Source organism: Portunus trituberculatus, chromosome 41 (genome assembly GCF_017591435.1).
Source record: "Portunus trituberculatus isolate SZX2019 chromosome 41, ASM1759143v1, whole genome shotgun sequence".
Taxonomy (NCBI): Eukaryota; Metazoa; Arthropoda; class Malacostraca; order Decapoda; family Portunidae; genus Portunus; species Portunus trituberculatus.
Genome location: NC_059295.1, coordinates 19590941 through 19600940, shown reverse-complemented (window position 1 = coordinate 19600940; position 10000 = coordinate 19590941). Strand labels below are relative to the sequence as shown.

The 10000-nt window shown below is 44.0% G+C and overlaps 1 protein-coding gene across 2 annotated transcripts in view; it reads right to left on the bottom strand.

Annotated features, from left to right (window-relative positions):
* Positions 1–9509, bottom strand: part of LOC123516581 — a 299402-nt gene extending 289893 nt beyond the window's left edge. Inside the window, exon 1 of one of the 2 annotated variants that reach the window (XM_045276094.1) lies at positions 9404–9509. The gene's annotated coding sequence lies outside the window, so the exon portion shown is untranslated. The remainder of the gene's footprint in view (positions 1–9403) is intronic. The other variant, XM_045276093.1, reaches the window with a different exon arrangement.
* Positions 9510–10000: the final 491 nt, after the last annotated feature.

The following is a 10000-nucleotide window of genomic DNA, read 5'->3' as shown; positions in this document are numbered from 1 at the left end:
CTACTACTACTACTACTGCTGCTGCTGCTGATGCTGATGCTGCTGGTGCTGCTGCTGCTGCTGGAGTCATAGTTTGCTTTGGGACCGAGGAGAGGGTTAAAAAATACTTCCACCTCGCGCACTCCCAGAGAGAGAGAGAGAGAGAGAGAGAGAGAGAGAGAGAGAGAGAGAGAGAGAGAGAGAGAGAGAGAGAGAGAGAGAGCACTGTCGGATCTGAAGAGCAACGAGCAGAAATAGAAAGCGTCAGGTGTGGAGGAGAGTAATGAAAGAATAAAGGAGGAGACAGTAAGGTAAATGGTGCTGAGGGACAGTTGCACGAACGCACAAACATAACAATGAGGATAACGTCGGTGGTGGTGGTGGTGGAAGAAGAGGGATAAGGACGTGAAAGAGAGAGAGAGAGAGAGAGAGAGAGAGAGAGAGAGAGAGAGAGAGAGAGAGAGAGCGCTGTATCCCCCACTCCGCTCTCTTCCCCCCCGGCCGGCAGGGTGATGCGGGGTTATGACATGAATACGTAACTCCTCCCCCGGCGCGGCCTGGCGGAGGTGCGACGACGCTTCATTCTGCCAAAAACCGCGCTTTCGTGTTGCGTTTCGACTTTATTATTGATCTTTTGCCTTTGTCAGCAAGCAGGGATCCTCTGGTGATGTGAGGGCAGGCGTCATGAGGGGTGGGGGCCTCGGGGGGGGCGGTGTGAGGCTGAAGGTGTTGGGTGTTGCAGAGCGGTGCCCGGCGAGGTGCCCAGGGCAGCCTGCAACACGGGGCTCACTGGTTGTCCCGCCCGGCCAGCCTTCGCACGCACCACTCCTCGCCAAGGTAGGTTCGGCAGCCTTGTTTCCATTTCCTATTCCTCCTCACGCCACACCCTTCCTCCTGCTAGCGTGTGTCGTGGGCGTGCTGAGAGCCACCTTAGCGCAGATTTGTGGGCGGGAAGACGCACTTCACCTCCGCTGCTCTCCCCGCCCCCAGGCTCGCCTGACGCAGGCGCTCGCATAAAACTCGACCTCATCTTACCGCCACGGCATCGATTTTCAATAATCAATGCAATATGCAATAATACGCAGATATATAAAATGAGATGTTTCGTGATAATCGCTGACGGACTAATAATGTGAGGCCAGCCAGCGAGTTTCCCGGGGAACATTTTTAAGCCGCGCTGTGTTCACCACGACGCGGCGGACGGACGCGAAGGCGCGCGGCAAGCGGCAGCGGCGGAGTGTGTGTGTGTGTGTGTGTGTGTGTGTGTGTGTGTGTGTGTGTGTGTGTGTGTGGATGAAGGAGCGTCTCGGGGGAGCTGCTTCGTGTGACAGGAAGTGGCCGCCCCTCCTCCCTCTCCCTCCTCCCTCCCTCCACGCACCCGCTGACCCTCAGTGCCACGGCTGACCCACGTGCGGCCACGCCATCGCACGGGGTCAAGGCAGCGGCCAGGAGGGAGGCGGACGGGAGCTCCTCCTCCTCTAGCTCCTCTTCTACCTCCTCTTGCCGCTCCTTCACCGCATCCTTCTCTATATTTTTACCCTCCTCCTCCTCATCCGTCTTCCCTTGTTTCTTTTTCTCTTCCTCCTGCTGCCGTCGCCACCGCAGACACTCCCGCGTCAAATCCTACCACGGTGTCTCTTGATGAGTTAATCCCCGATTCCATTTGTCGTTTAGGGGAGGGATTTATAAAGCATGAGAGGCGGGCAGATTTATGCACGAGGTCTGCGTGAACTCCGGTGACACGAGGCCTGAAGAGAGGTGGGGGCAGATGGGGGAGTAGAGGAGGGGGAAAGACCACTGTTCCTTTCCACCCACCCCCCACCCCGGATACATTAGTCCGTCGTAAATGCGACGTCACCGATGAAAATGATACGCTGGTGTGTGATTTACGCGGACCACGAGTACTCTTTTTACATCTCTCGATCAGCAGGATGCGGTGTCCTCATGGTCGCCAGTGGTAGAGGAGAGGGGTGGGCGTCCATGCAAGCACAGCAGCGCTACGCAGCTGCATGCCCGCCCGTCCGCCCTCGCGCCTACTTTTGATCCTAACCCCAAATTGTTTCCTAGCCACGCCAGGGTCGCGAAATTGCTATGCAGTATATGTTTTTTTTTTTCCCGACAGCAAAAGCTCGATTGTCGCTCTTCCTCCACCACTTGCAAACACACACACACACACACACACACACACACACACACACACACACACACACACACACATACACATATAGAGACACGCACACACACACACACACACACACACACACACACACACACACACACACACATACATACACACACACACACACACACACACACACACACACACACAAGACACGTCGCGAGGGTACAGCATCGCCGACTCGCCATTAGATCAGCAGGGAACCTCTAAACTACGCAGAATTGTTTCCTCTTTACACACACACACACACACACACACACACACACACACACACACACACACACACACACACACACACACACACTCACTCTCTCTCTCTCTCTCTCTCTCTCTCTAATTAATGCGGATGTCAGTGGGTAGCGGCATGGCAGGAGTTCAAAGAGGCATTAATTTCGGCACCAGTACAAGGGTGAGAGGCCATAAAGCAAGACACTGGGCGGTGGCGGGGACAAACCCAACCCAGCCTGCCTTACCTTACCCAACCCTTCCCTTCGCCTCTCCCTCTCGCCTATACACAGGACATGGGGAATAGGAATAGAGGGCTTGCTATGGGTTAAATAGGGGACACTTAGCTAGGTGTGACGTGAGGTAATGGGGCGGCCAGCACGACCAGGGAGAATAAATGGGGCTAATGGCGGAGTCTGTATGGGCGTGAATGGGGGAGGAATAGGGAGGAAAAAGCCAGAGTTAGAGGGACAAGGTGAAGGGTCGTTTGATCTTTACGTAAGGATGGATACATATTGCCTTCAGCTTCGTTCCTCTCTCTCTCTCTCTCTCTCTCTCTCTCTCTCTCTCTCTCTCTCTCTCTCTCTCTCTCTCTCAGACAAAGGAAAGACATCTATATATCAAACACAATACACACACACATACAGACAGTCACTCCTATATCGACATTCCCTTATGTATGTGCAGCACACGACCAAAGCTACACACTTACCCACATGCTTACACACACAAAGGCGCACGTCCGTACATTATGCAGAGGGCGCGGCGGGACCGTGTTAAAAGGTACTGCTGGTAAATGTGCTACTGCTGCTGCTGCTACTGCTGGAGACTTTTAGTACATCTCGTGTGAACGCCGCTGAGGAGAATGAGTTTGAGTACAAGTGTGAATAGGTAATGATATCTAATGTACTGCTCCGTGTCCTCTTTCTTTCTTTCTTTCTCTCTCTCTCTCTCTCTCTCTCTCTCTCTCTCTCTCTCTCTCTGGACTTGTTTCTTTTCTTTTTTTTATATATTCTTACGTTTTTCTTCATTATTTTTTTTTACTATCTCTCTGTTTACCTGTCTGTTTCTTCTCCTAACCTTGTTTTTCTTACTTTTAGCTTCTTTTTTTTTATTTTTCTTCTCTATTATTTCTGTATGTCTGTCGGCCTGCATGTATGTCTCTCTTCCTGTTTGTCTCTCTTTCGGCCTCTCTCTCTCTCTCTCTCTCTCTCTCTCTCTCTCTCTCTCTCTCTGTACACTCATCAATACACATACACCCATTAAGTACAGTGCATCGCGCGGCCCAGTTTAATGCACATCAATTGTGGCCTCGCATTAAATCACTTTAACACAGGGATGAGAAGGTGTAGTACTGTCATGCCCACACACACACACACACACACACACACACACACACACACACACACACACACACACACACACACACACACACACACACACACACACACACACACACACACACACACACACACACACACACACACACACACACACACACACACACACACACACACACACACAATAACACTCGCAATAAAGAAATGTTAGGAATATGCACGACTTCATAACATTTAGTCGATAAAAGAATGTGTTTCGTCCAATGTGTGTTCGTTATGTTACTGGATATGGATAGATGTTAGGTGCCATAGTCTCTCTTTCTCTTTCTCTCTCTCTCTCTCTCTCTCTCTCTCTACACGTACCATCACCCAGTGTACCATTATCTCGACTGAATTCTTTTGATGTTAAACCATTTTACTGTTTCGTCCGCGCGCCGCCAACATCACCGCCTCCCGTCACTGTCGTTCTGTTAAGGCCTTTTTTTTACTATATTGTTCACTCGTGTGCTGTGCTTTCTGGTCCCTGCACCATCACCTCGCCACCCCTGCACTGTATCCTCAGCCTTATATGCTCTCCAGAGACATACTCCACTTGCACCTTAGAAATTAATCGTTTATTTTGCTGCCTTTTGCAAATGTATCTTAATATGTTTACTGCCGGTTATGTCCTTTGGTAGCATTAAGAGAGATGTAAAAGAAAGATAAAGAAAAATACATCAGTTAAAAAAATGTACACACAAAAGGAAAAAAAATAAGATGAAGTGGAGAAAACAGATTAGTAAGGATATTGTTAAAATCATGGATAGATAAATACATATGTACGGATAGCCATGACCATTAGCTGCACTGCATATCCACCACGTTTAATGTTTTCCTGCCAAGAATCTATCAATCGCCTGTTTTTGCAGCAAGAACGTCAGCAGACCAAGCGACTGAAGACTGAGAAGAAAAAAAAAGATAAATGAGTATATACCAGGGATTTGAATGTGGTTTGTGACGCGACTTATGATCACGACTGAACATGCATTTGTTTTGCGTATATATGGATACTCCATGAACGCTGTCACCATGTATTTGCTAGCTAGGTAAACAGGAAAAGATAAAAAATCGGTACTTTCGCTGTGCTATTTGCTTTCAGATTCTGTGCATTTGGCGTGACCTTCCCATACGTTGAGCGTGGCAGATAAAGAGAAAGACATATAGCCACGCATACAGACATATTAGTACATAAACAGTGAGTACCTACGTAAAAAAAAACTGATGAACTGACATACCCTATCTATTCAGTGTTTGTACATAGGTAGAAATATTAATAAATGAGATAGATGTGTGGATATATAAAATGCTAGAAAAATAGAAATTTTAAATACATACATAAAAGAAGTTTGTCTATTTCTACTTCCATTCTTATATATATATATATATATATATATATATATATATATATATATATATATATATATATATATATATATATATATATATATATATATATATATATATATATATATATATATATTACTTCCCTTTTTGCAGGAATGCGTAGACCTGATAATCACAAACGACCACGACGGAAAATATATGATATACTATTATCTAGTCATGATATTTCGTTTTATCATTCCAGCAGATTTAGTCTATCCAAGACAAGGCAGGACTTAACATGGAATCAGCAAGAAACACCTCACATTTATACTACCAAGTCTTGAGAAACTCATCTGAATCCTCCTCGTTTTTCTTTCTGGTAATTTTTTTAAGCGTGCGACACATGATGAAGGCAGAGTCAGCAGTGTGATGGCGCGTGAGCGTCACTTAGCTGTAATTCGCGACATGAGACAGAGACAAACTTAAAGTATGACAAATTCAGGGGAAGGAAAATTGTCTCGATTCAGCATAGCTCATTTTATGCAATTCGCTTTATTCATACTCAGATCGCGGAAAAAAATATACATATTTACACCAACACACACACACACACACACACACACACACACACACACACACACACACACACACACACACACACACACACACACATATATATATATATATATATATATATATATATATATATATATATATATATATATATATATATATATATATATGTGTGTGTGTGTGTGTGTGTGTGTGTGTGTGTGTGTGTGTGTGTGTGTGTGTGTGTGTGTGTGTGTGTGTGTGTGTGTGTGTGTGTGTGTGTGTGAAGACTCATCATAATTCAACTTAGGCTTAAAAGGAAGTCAAACTGAAGACATTCGTTAACTGCAGAATTTCTCTGTGAACTATCCATTTTTCTTTCACTTTTTTCTTCCAAAAAATTCCTTCAAATGCCTGCACGCATAACACTCCAGCAGCCCTCAGTAACACCAGAGCACGCCGCATTATACTACAAATTCAGCTTTAATTTTCCCCTTTTCTTTCACGCAACAAGCAAAACAAATGTGTACTAATCATAGCGCTACATATTTCTTGAAGTCTTTTATTTCGCATTTCTTTTAACATTTTTGCACCACAATAGCAATCCGGCGGCGTCTCTCAGACCGTAGAAATAGTGGTGACGGTTCTTGTGCATCCGTATCAGTGGTGCATCTCGCCAGCGTGGCGTGGTGGCGGCGGCTCTCCGCTGCACAAGCCAATCCGCTGACAGCTTAACGTTCCCTGCAAGTTACGACACTCCGCGGCGGCTTCTGCACCCAGACACAGCGGCGGTAGCAAGCATTGTCTGGTGTATTAATGTGCAGGAAATAACGAAATAATCATGCATTTATACCCCTGGTTCCTTGACGGTCCTTCATCGCCCTTCCTAGCAAGCCACATAACAGAAGAATAGCGTAGATGCAAATTATGCAATATTTTCTCTTGGAGTATGATTCTTAAATGGTAAGAATAGTAATGGAGGTAATATCCATAATGAAATGCGAGTGTAGTTGTAATATTCCTGCAGGTTGTGACTCCGTGCTAATCCAATTGCACTCATGGAAACATATGTTGGTTGAAATAAATATGCAAGTTTTCATTTATTGCCGAGAGAGCGTGGCCCACATTCAGAAGCTTAATGATAACAACAACGGCGACAGCAACACCAACACCTATAATGATAACAATAATAATAATATCAATAATAATAATAATAACAATAACAATAATAATAGTAATAATCATAATGATAATAATAATAATAATAATAATAATAATAATAATAATAAAATGATAAAAATAATAAATAATAATAATAAAAATAATGAAAACAGTGATACAACTACTATCACTACTATCACTACTACTACTACTACTACTACTACTACTACTACTACTACCACTAATGATAACAATAATAACAAAAAATAACAACAACACAATTTCTGAGTTGAAACAAGATATATCTACTGCACATGCAAACGCAAACGCAAACACACACACAAACACACACACACACACACACACACACACACACACACACACACACACACACACACACACACACACACCTGGGGCTTCCTTGCTGGGGGTGTTGGGAGTTGGGTGGGAGGGGAAGGAGCGGCAAAAAGAAGGGGCAACAGGAAGGGAAACTTAGGGCACCACATGGTCCGGTGGTCACTTTAGAGAGAGAGAGAGAGAGAGAGAGAGAGAGAGAGAGAGAGAGAGAGAGAGAGAGAGAGAGAGAGAGAGAGAGAGAGAGAGAGAGAGAGAGAGAGAGAGAGAGAGAGAGAGAGAGAGAGAGAGAGAGAGAGAGAGAGAGAGAGAGAGAGAGAGACTAAAGACTCATTCAAGAGCATGCATTTTCTAATTAATATAATGTAAAAAGAGTGAAAGAAAAATGAAATACACTGAATTTTCTAAAAAAAAATGAAAACCACAGAAAGGGAGCTTGTGAATATAAATGAATAAAAAAAAACAGACAAGAAAAAATAGTATACGACTGAGTAATATCTAATACCTCGTCCTCTCCACAGACTCATTCACTAATGATAATGAAGGAAGAAAAATAAAGAACCAGGAAAATGAAAAGAGGAGAAAAATGAAACGGAATTCACCATAAGATATGCTCGTTTTTCGAAACTGATGCGCTTCAATGGCTGATGAAAACGTGTATATGTTTTTTTTTTTTTTAATACGAATAAGTATAAGATAGATGAAAGCATGGTTACAAAGCTCTCTCTTTCTCTCTCTCTCTCTCTCTCTCTCTCTCTCTCTCTCTCTCTCTCTCTCTCTCTCAGGTGACGCATATCTTCGGCTCTCACAAAAATGCAAGTCTAATAAGCATTTTCAGCTTTTAATTAGATTCTATATAAAACCAAAGACCCACAGGCGTTGAGGAAATATTAATTATGGCTCCTCGCAAACGTTTGGCACGCAACACACAAATACACACACACACACACACACACACACACACACACACACACACACACACACACACACACACACACACACACACACTAATTAACCTCTGACCACACCTGGACGCGACTTAAGCCACTGGTGGAATTTCCTTCAAATATTCATTGCACGCCGGAGTCAGCGAGCGAGCGGCTAATGTGCGGGTCGCCACCAAAATGCTGAATCTCAAGTACGAATTACGTTCCTCCTGAATTAAGCGATTGCACGCAGCCGCTTACCTTGACTGTAATTATCAGCAAGAGACCCGCTGTAATTCCACATGTTCGCCGCCCGCCCACCTATCTGCCCCTCCCCCCTTGTCTCTCTCTCTCTTTCTCTGTTTCTCCCTCTCTTTCTCCGCCTCTCCCTGATTCCACCTTCCTTGTTACTTCATCATGTTCTGCAATACGACCTTCTGTTATACGCAGATTTACCCCTTGAATATTCACTGTTTATTTACCTCTTCTTCTACATACACCTTCCCCTCTCTCTCTCGTTCTCTTTCTCTCCGTCTGACTCCAGCTTTCTTCTTATTACTTCATGTTTTGCAATACAATCTTCATATATACCTAGATATCCTTTCTAAATCCAGTATTTATTTACTTCTTCGTCTATTGCTCTTTCTACCTCTTATACAATTATGTTTAGCTGAAAAATGGACCTCCAAAAAAGTAATATACGTTCTAGAAAGAAAAGAAAGTACGTTGCAAAAAATGAATAAGTTAAATAAAGATGAAAAATATAATACTATAAATAGATAAAATGACATTGGAAATTCATTGCTAATAAGATGAAGAGAAAAGTTTGTCCTGTGTATTGCCTTATAAATTCTCCTCACTTTCATTTCTCAGTGTGGATGGCTTAAGTACTTGTAAATACAGAGTGGATTGGGAAATATATACATTCTCATAGGATTAACAAAAGAGTCAGTCAGTCAGTCTCTCTCTCTCTCTCTCTTTATACCTTTACCTGCAGGGAGGAAGGTGAGAGTGACAGATTGAGTGGACCTGCCTGCACCTTCTTATCATCCAATTTCTATCTCTCGTCAGTATCCAGGTGGGCGGGACGTGGCTGTCTTACCTGTGAAGAGATAACGATGAGTGAGTGAGTGAGTGAGTGAGTGAGTGAGTGAGTGAGTGAGTGTGTGTGTGTGTATGCTGGAGCGCGGGAGGGCCGGTGGTCAAGATAGGGAGGGCGGTGCTGGGCCAACTATTACTGTGGATTTATATAGGGAGGCTGCATTGGCTACTCCAGGGCAGAAAAATAGAGGCAATTGTTTGCTCTTAACTTCATCGATTACCTTTGAATGTGTGGTGATGTATTGCTGCCGCCACACCGCACCGCCGCCGCCCAGGTATACTGACTGCTTGGGGGTGGTGGCTGGGGCTGAACCGCGCCTCACCACACTGCCAAGGTATAAAGGGAGAGAAAAAAAAAAGTACATGTATTTTACGTATACGATGTTTTGACAGCAGTGTTATTACTGCCTAACCTGCTCGAGGTTTAGCGGCTGTTTCACTTCCATTTTATTTCCAATTCCAGTTAGATTTGATTTTTTTTTCCTCCCTCTCTTTATTTTAGCAGCATCCAAATGGTTTTAACTTTTTACTACCTTTTTTCATTCAGTAAGTGTGACGCATTTTTGCAGCTCTCAGCTTGATTTGTGTGGCCATTAGAATTGCAAAACTCAGCCATGGTAAAAAAAAGATAGAAAAGTAATAAGTATAATAAATGCTTAACATCACTGCATGGAGTAAGCAAGAGAGAGAGAGAGAGAGAGAGAGAGAGAGAGAGAGAGAGAGAGAGAGAGAGAGAGAGAGAGAGAGAGAGAGAGAGAGAGAGAGAGAGAGAGAGAGAGAGAGAGAGAGAGAGCAGTAATACAAAAAAATAGTGAGAC